A 7929-nucleotide genomic window follows, 5' to 3' on the forward strand; every position below is an offset into this window, starting at 1 on the left:
ATTTTATATACATAGAGTTCTGTTTTTCGAGTTGATAAGACATTATCAAAGTAAGGTCAAAGGAAAATGTTTTATAGGCACTTTTTAAACTTGCAATTGTTAAAGGAACACTTCTTGTATTTTTTTCCTGTTCTAAGAATAATTCATGCTTAACATTTTTTTTATTTTAAAACTACTATACAATCTAATGAAACAAATAATATAATCTATAACTGAATCACTTATTGATTACTGTTAGTATTTGTCATATGCCCTTAGAGTGTATTTTTTACATGTCTATTTAATTTGTATATTTGTGCTTCATCAGCTTGGAGGTACACAATCCTTTTAACATGATGAAATTACCCAGCCACCCTACCTAGAGATTTGAGACCCATTCTAGATTCTTCACTTTTCCTTATGCACCACTCGCATTCACCAAATACTGCAGATTGTATTGCTTTCAGTCTATTATATCTCATTTTTTCCCTTCGCTAGCCACAATGCCACTGCCTTAACTTGATGTGCTTCATCACTCATCTTGGCTATGGACGTAAGCCTGATTTATATCACTACTCTTAGTTTTACATTTCAACTGATCTTTCACACTACTTACCAAATTATTATTTTTAGTGCATCAAGGATTGTGTTATTTTTCTGCTTGAAAATATTTCAATGATTTTCTATTCTCCTGAAAAATATCAAACTCCTTAACTTGGTATATAAAGTCATCCATCCTCTAGTGCCATCTTAACCACTCTTTACTCTGGCTGTATTTATTCACTAACCTCTCCTTCCCTTGATGTTCCAATTATTCTCGATTGCTTCCATGTCTCCAAACCACCAGAGTAATCAATGCCTTGCCTAATGCTTTTGATCACTCTATTCCTCAATCAAGAATCATCATCATTTCCCTTCTGAAAACCTGACTTGCTCTCCCATCACCTTCCAAGTAGAAGAATCACACTCTCCTTTATGCCTCATGGTATATGATACTTCCATCTATATAACTCTACCTTCACCATTTCCATGTTTTACTCCTCCTACTAATGGCACTTCTTAATGTTAAAAACCTTGTCTTACTCATCTTAGTGTCCCCAGGACAAAAGAAATGTTCAAAATTATTAAAATAAATTAATGAACAATAGAAATCAGTAGTGCTCTGATTTGTTGGTAAATGTCAGTCAAAAACTTAGGTTGAATATCATTTGAACTCACATACGTTCTTCCAGTTCCTATGCCACATTCACTCTACGTTTATCCATTTTTGACTTTGTTGAACAACCACAAATGAAGGACAAATTCAGCCTATTTAAAATCCCCATGGAATGACAATTCATAAAATGCTATAAAGAGATGAAACTCAGCAAACACCACAAAGCCATTATGAGAAAATTGTCATGCACTAAATCTGCTCAGGACTGCGGGGCACTTAGCTGATAGTCACATTTGTTTTGGGATGTTTGCCTAGAAATGTTCTTTTAATAAATGTACTAAATAAGATGCATAATTTAGTTCCTTTTCTGTAGCTGGCTGGCCAGCTGCCAGATCTAAGCTCCTGCTCCGCCTCTCTCTTTCTATCCTCCTTTGATGTCTCACCATCTCTTTCTTGGGTTTGATTCAGCACCAAGGTTACCTGCTGGCGTAGTACAAACAATCTCATTAAAAAGCCATCACAGTTGTGTCTGATGGCTTCATTTCTTCCCCAATGGCTCAATTTATATCTTCCTTTGGAACAAGTAGAGAGCAGGTTGTCTCCAGGATGACTTTATTCAGCCATACTACATGCACACTGACAGTAAGACAAAAGAGAACTCTTGCCTTTATTGGGTAGATGAAAAAAAGATTTCCTAGTCTTACTCTACTTATCACCATATGGTTTGTCAAGGTTCTACTTTCCTGTGGAGGCTATCATGGTCAGTGTTCAAGGATGTTTTTCTTATTCCTATGCAGCCTCAAGTAAAACTCAACAAGCTGAGAATCAGAAGACCTTGGTTCAAGATAGACCACTGGAAAGCAATTCACTGTATGGTGACTAGCATAACCTCATTGACCTTAATACTTTAATTTCTGCACCTTTTAAAAACATTTTTCACAAAAGCTTTACTTATAGTAGTTCAAAACAAGAAATAACCCAATTATCCATCAACAGAATGGCTACACTGTTGTGTATTCATAGAATGGACTCCTATACAGCATGAAAAAAAATGAACTTCTGAGACACACAAAAACATAGATGAATCTCATAGACATAATATTGAGCTAACGAGAGTATGATTCCATTTTTATAAAATTCAAGAGCAAGAAAAACTAATCTATGGTGATAGAGGTCAAAATAGTGTTTACTTCTAGGGGATACTGACTAGGAAGGGGAATGAGAGAAATTTCTGGAAGCTGGCAATATTCTGTATCTTAATCTGGAGGGTGACTGCCCAGATGTACACATATATGTAAGGTTTCATCAAACTGTACTCTAAACATTGGAGCATATTACTAAATGTATCTCAGAAAGTTAGGAGCAAAGTGGTATTTCAAATAGACAATTTCTGGATATGGCTAACAAACAGGTATGTTTTCTCACCCACATCCATTCTTCTCCCTTAGTCTGGAAGAAGCTCCATAACTTTCCTCTTTTCACTTTCAGTCAGTGTGCTTCACATGGTGCTTACTCTTTCCTAGGCCACAAATCAGAGCACGATTTTCCTAGTTGCTGTAATTGGTTTAGGAGTTGGAACAGGGCCAAGCTGGCTAATGAGTCAATCCCAGAATTTTTTTTTTTTAATGTTCATTTATTTATTTTTGAGAGAAAGGGTAAGAGAGAGCACAAACAGGGTAGGGGCAGAGAGAGAGGAAGAGAGAGAATCCCAAGCTGACAGTGAAGAGCCTGATGTAGGGCTTGAACTCACGAACAGTGGGATCATGACCTGAGCTGAGATCAAGAGTTGGACGCTTAACCAACTGAGTCATCAAGGTGCCCCAGTCCCAGAATTTTTTGTTGGAACTAGTAGAAAAAGATATTCTGTCCATTGTAGTTGCCTATTCATCAGGATATAAGCCTGGAGCTGCCAGAGGCCATCTTGCTACCTTCTGGAGACAGTCTTGCTGAGAAACAGGCTACACAGGAAAGCAGACTGAGATTAAATTCCTTCTGATGACACTGCGTCAGAATCTGGATCTAGCCATCCCTGCACCAAAATTTTTCACTAGATAAATCAATACATTTCCTGTTTTAGCTAACCAGTTTGATTTCAGTTTGTTATAGTTGTAACTGGAGTCTAATACACTAGGAATCTTGGGTAAAATTATCAGACTATGGGGGTGGGGGCTTGGAGTATAAAATAACCATTGAGCCTCATCCAATCTATTTTGTGACCACTAGTTCTGTGAGACCATGGCCCTGCCAGAAGGAGGGTGAGGCAGGTCGAGGGGTCATGTGGGAAGGATTTTGGTCCTTGTTTGGAAAGGGTTCTGGACTAGGAATCTAGGGAACTGGATTCCATGCTCCATTTTGTAGCTTATTGGTGTCAAGACCTTGTGCAAAATACTACACCTCTTTGAACCTTTTGTACAAAATGGAATATCATCACCTAGCTCAAAAGGCTGTTATGCAGATAAAATTCAAGCTTCCCAACTTCTCCAGCTTGTTCATACCCTTAGCTGAGTTAGTGCTTACATCTTTGGCATTCCTGCTGTGCCCTGTATAACCCTCTGACCACTGCCATAATGATCTTTAATAGTGTATGAGCTCCCCAAGGGAAAGAAAGCATTCATCTCTGTGCCCTCTTGCCAACAAGGACTTCTAGTAGGACTCTAGATTCAAACTAAGAGGTCTTATAGGCCAAGCACCCTTGATATGGCAGACCACCCACCCTTCTGCCCTTCATTTCCTTGCCAAATAAATGAGGCTGATGCTGACATCCTGAACAGTTTGCTGAGTGAAGAATAGGAGCTGAGGCTGCCTGGGCACCTTCCTCAAATCTGGCTGTCTGAAACAAAGGTTAGACAAAGGGCCCCTGAAGCCATCAGACTCATTCCTTCCCTAGCTCATTTATGGGTCATAGAAAAGCTTTCTGCAAGAATCTCTAGGCTTATAAGTCTATGGAACACACCTAGTTGTATGTAAGAGCTATGTGGGAAAAGGCCATCTTTCCTTACACACCCTCATTCATTTATTCACTCATTTATTCATTCATTCAACAAATACTTCATGACACACCCCTCCACATTAGAGAAGTGGAGATGAAAGAAACTAGGTCTCTGCCCTGAAGGGACTAGCCTGGAGAGATCCATATTGGACACAGCCTCCATTTTGGCTTCCCTGTCTATCTCTTGTCCTATTCCCATGCATTCATTCTCCACCTAAAAGCCAGAATGATTGTGTCAAATAAAGTAGATTATTAGCTTAAACCTTATGAAGACCTCCATAAGGCCCTCCATGACAGGAGGAAGTGGACGAGTTGATGAGGTTCTATTAAGTTTAGGGCACGTAGGAAGGCTTCCACAAGATTGACAAGTGATTTAGATGTTTATCTCTGTATCATCTCCTAACATCAGTATTTAAAGCCTTGGGAACCTAACGGGAATGAGGGTGAGGGTCAAGGCACACATACTAGATCCAATGGCAATATAGCCCCAAATCCCAGTCTGGCCTCTGGGACGAATTCTTTATTTAGATGCTTCAGTGACCAAGAGACAGAGCATGAGCACATGCACACCCACCCATGCACGATAAATAATGGCATTTCACAGACAAAGGGAAAGGCAATGCGGGGGAAGAGGCCCCAAGAGAGGGTAAGGGCTTCTTTGACTCAACGAAGAGGGGCCTATGATGGTGGCACTCCTTGGAATTCTTGTGTGAAAGCTACAAGGAAATATCCACTCTCAGTAAAGTCCCAGGGCACAAAACACAGCAGAGGTAAAGAAATCTAGGTTTGAGGCCTGGGGAATATCTGTTTCTTTGCTGCATAAACCTACACCAGCTCTCCTTTCTTTCCTTGGGGGCCCTATCTTGTTCCCTGGGACCCAGGAATCTTCTGGTGGATGATGGGAGAGGGCTAACACCACAGCAATCTGGACAGGTGGTCTGCTGCACAAGGAAAAAGAGAGGGCCAGTGGAGCCAAGGAGCGGCAATGAACCTCTGAGCTGGCATCAGGCAGTTTGCCTTTAAGGGCACAGAACCATGAAGGGAACTTGCATGTGGGGACTTTCCCACATGACCCTGGGACAAATGATGGAGGAGAAGAAAGGCTTCCATTGGAGCTTTCCATGATGTCACTAGTCTCCAGCTCCAGCTTTGCTCCAGCTTTGCCCCAGCTTCTGCAGATCCTTAGCACCATTCAGGAACTGTGGAGAAGAGGCAGGAAAGGTAGCATTGTTCTTCCAGGACTATGTCACTGCTCCAGGAGGAAACTTCACAGTGGGCAGAAAGCTATACAACTGGCCAGCATCTGGTCCCAGGCTCAGGAAAGCATGCCCATTTTAGGGAAATGGGGAGTGTCATAGTAGCTCCAAGCTTCTAAGCTTCTATGGGGCAGCCACTTCCTTCTTTCCTTTCCCATCTAGGCCAAGGTCTGGTGTGAAAGCTCCAGATTTCACTGGATCTGCCTAGAGTGCAGGGAGAACTCGGTTCTTTAACTGCAGACTGGTTCAAAATTGACCTGCAAAGGAAAGACAGGCCTGGGTCTCAAGACATGTGGCCCAAAAGGGCTAGGGTACGGGGAAAGCCATCCTCCAGTTCTTGAACCTCCAGAACCATCCTGTGAGTTCCCAAGTCTTCTTAATATCCACCTCTTTCCCTTTTCCTGCCCTACAGAGCCCATTCCAAAGGGGAAGAGAAAGGGTGAATTTGCCTGGACCAATCAGAGGCTATCTGTGGCTTACTCCTGCCTTAGGCCCATGAATTCTCCAGGTATAAGAAAGGAGGAAGAGAAGCCAAGGGCTGACCATGGTCATGGGAAGCTGATTCACGGCTGATTTAACCTGGGGTGCCCACTGGTGCACTATCTTATACATCTTGCAGCTGATGAGTCAGTGACAGCAGAGTCTGCCAGCCGCTCCTAGTGTGCCATGAGTTTGAACCTGGTTTCCTTTTTCCTGTGTTTCTTGCCCACATAACGTCCTCAAGCCATGACAAGGTCATTGAATGTCTCATGGCAGAAGCTGCAGAACTTGTCTGGGTCTATTATGTCTCTCTTCTGAGGCAAGGTTTCCACCTTAGTGGATTGCTGCTTCAACTTTCAGTTCTTTGGGTGTCTTCCCCAGGTGTCTTGGGCCAGAAGAGGGGAGGAAAAGGTCATGTGACAAATGGGGCAGCACTGGTTCTTGTCTGTGCTTCTGCTGTTTTTCTGATCTGAGCCAAGCTTCTTTGTTTCCCTTTTGGGTGTCTTCCCCAGGTGACTGGGCCAGAAGAGGGGAGGAAAAGGTCATGTGACAAATGGGGCAGCACTGGTTCTTGTCTTTGCTTCTGCTGTTTTTCTGATCTGAGCCAAGCTTCTCTGTTTCCCCCTTTAATGTCTCCATTCCATGGACTGCTAGGTGTCACTTCACTTTGTTGGCATGTTTTTTGCCCTAATAGTGTGTCAGCTTGTGGGACTCAGAAATGAGTGAGGCACAGCAAACCTTACATTGGGTATTGATAAAGAGACACTGGTTCTTCTGGATCATGTGCTCCAATTCCTCCCTCCCCACTGGTTGGGCCCAGGACACTGCTTCCCACAGGAAACACGTCCTCTAGCAGTCTAGGTGCACCCTGTCCTGTTCTGTCCTTCTTGATGCTAGGGAGCTGTCATATTGCCTGGCCCCTCCACTGTCCTTAACCTCCACGTTGCCCAACGTGGGACACTCCATCTTTCCCACAAGCTCTAACCTGCTGATGGCCACTCATAAACCTTGGTTTCTACTGTTGTATCTTTAAAAAAAAAAACAAACAAACAAATAAGGGGCTCCTGGGTGGCTTAGTCAGTTAAGCACCAACTCTTATGTCTGCTCACGTCATGATCTCCCGGTTCATGAGATACAGCCCCACATCCAGCTCTGTGCTGACAGTGTGGAGCCTGCTGAGGATTCTCTGTCTCCCTCTCTCTCTGCCCCTCCCTCCCTCTTTCTGTCTCTCTCTCTGTCTCAAAAATAAATAAATAAACATTAAAAAACACAAATAATATATAATAAGCACTGCCAACCCTTTCTGAGTGCTTAACCACCCCCACCCCCAAAGCACACACAGTCATTTGACCTTCTTACGAGATCCATATGTCAGAATAGTCTTAATATTGTTATTCTCCTTTCTAGTTGAGGATGTGCATTTTCTTTGAATTTAGTAACCATGAGACTCTCCTATCCTTTCATCCTGTATAACCCATTAAAATCCATTTCCCATAAAAATTAAAATATGGGCTTGGAATGGTAGTCATAGTCCAAGTCTGGGATAACTTCTGGGGAATAATTCTTCACAGCTCTGCCAACCCAATCTCATATTTGGTTAACAGAATGGGGTTCAAGAGTCCAGAAATCTGTGAAGGCTGGCTAAAATAATGATATAAGGTAAAAATCAGCTTCATTTTAAATAAAAGCCAGTATTAAAACTTGTTACTTATGATAAAAACACATTATCTGTTTTAGATAATTTAATCTTTAGAGCAATCCTATGAAGAAAACTCTATTAATAGTTTTCAGCATCTTGCAGTTGGTGAAACTATATCATAGTAACTGTGGGATCTTGGCCATGTTACTTTGCCTCTTCAAGTTCCAGAGGTAGGATCCAAGCCTAGGTTTGTCTTCCTCAAAGCCCATAACTCTTAACCACGGCAACTTCTCTTATCCACACCTAAGCCACATCTGGCTTTAACCAAGAGTATAAAGATAAAGACAGATGCTAGCCTCAGAAACTGACCTGTAATGAATGGCATCAATCAGTGCCTATTAGAGTATTTGTTTCCCTTATGTTTTTCTAG

At 42.1% G+C, this 7929-nt stretch overlaps 1 pseudogene; it reads right to left on the reverse strand.

Moving 5' to 3' along the window:
- Positions 1 to 5979: 5979 nt before the first annotated feature.
- On the reverse strand, positions 5980 to 6853 carry LOC112855844 (zinc finger protein 346 pseudogene; annotated as a pseudogene).
- Positions 6854 to 7929: the final 1076 nt, after the last annotated feature.

This window comes from Puma concolor, chromosome B3 (assembly GCF_028749965.1).
Source record: "Puma concolor isolate L17-30 chromosome B3, mPumCon1.1.hap2, whole genome shotgun sequence".
Taxonomy (NCBI): domain Eukaryota; kingdom Metazoa; phylum Chordata; class Mammalia; order Carnivora; family Felidae; genus Puma; species Puma concolor.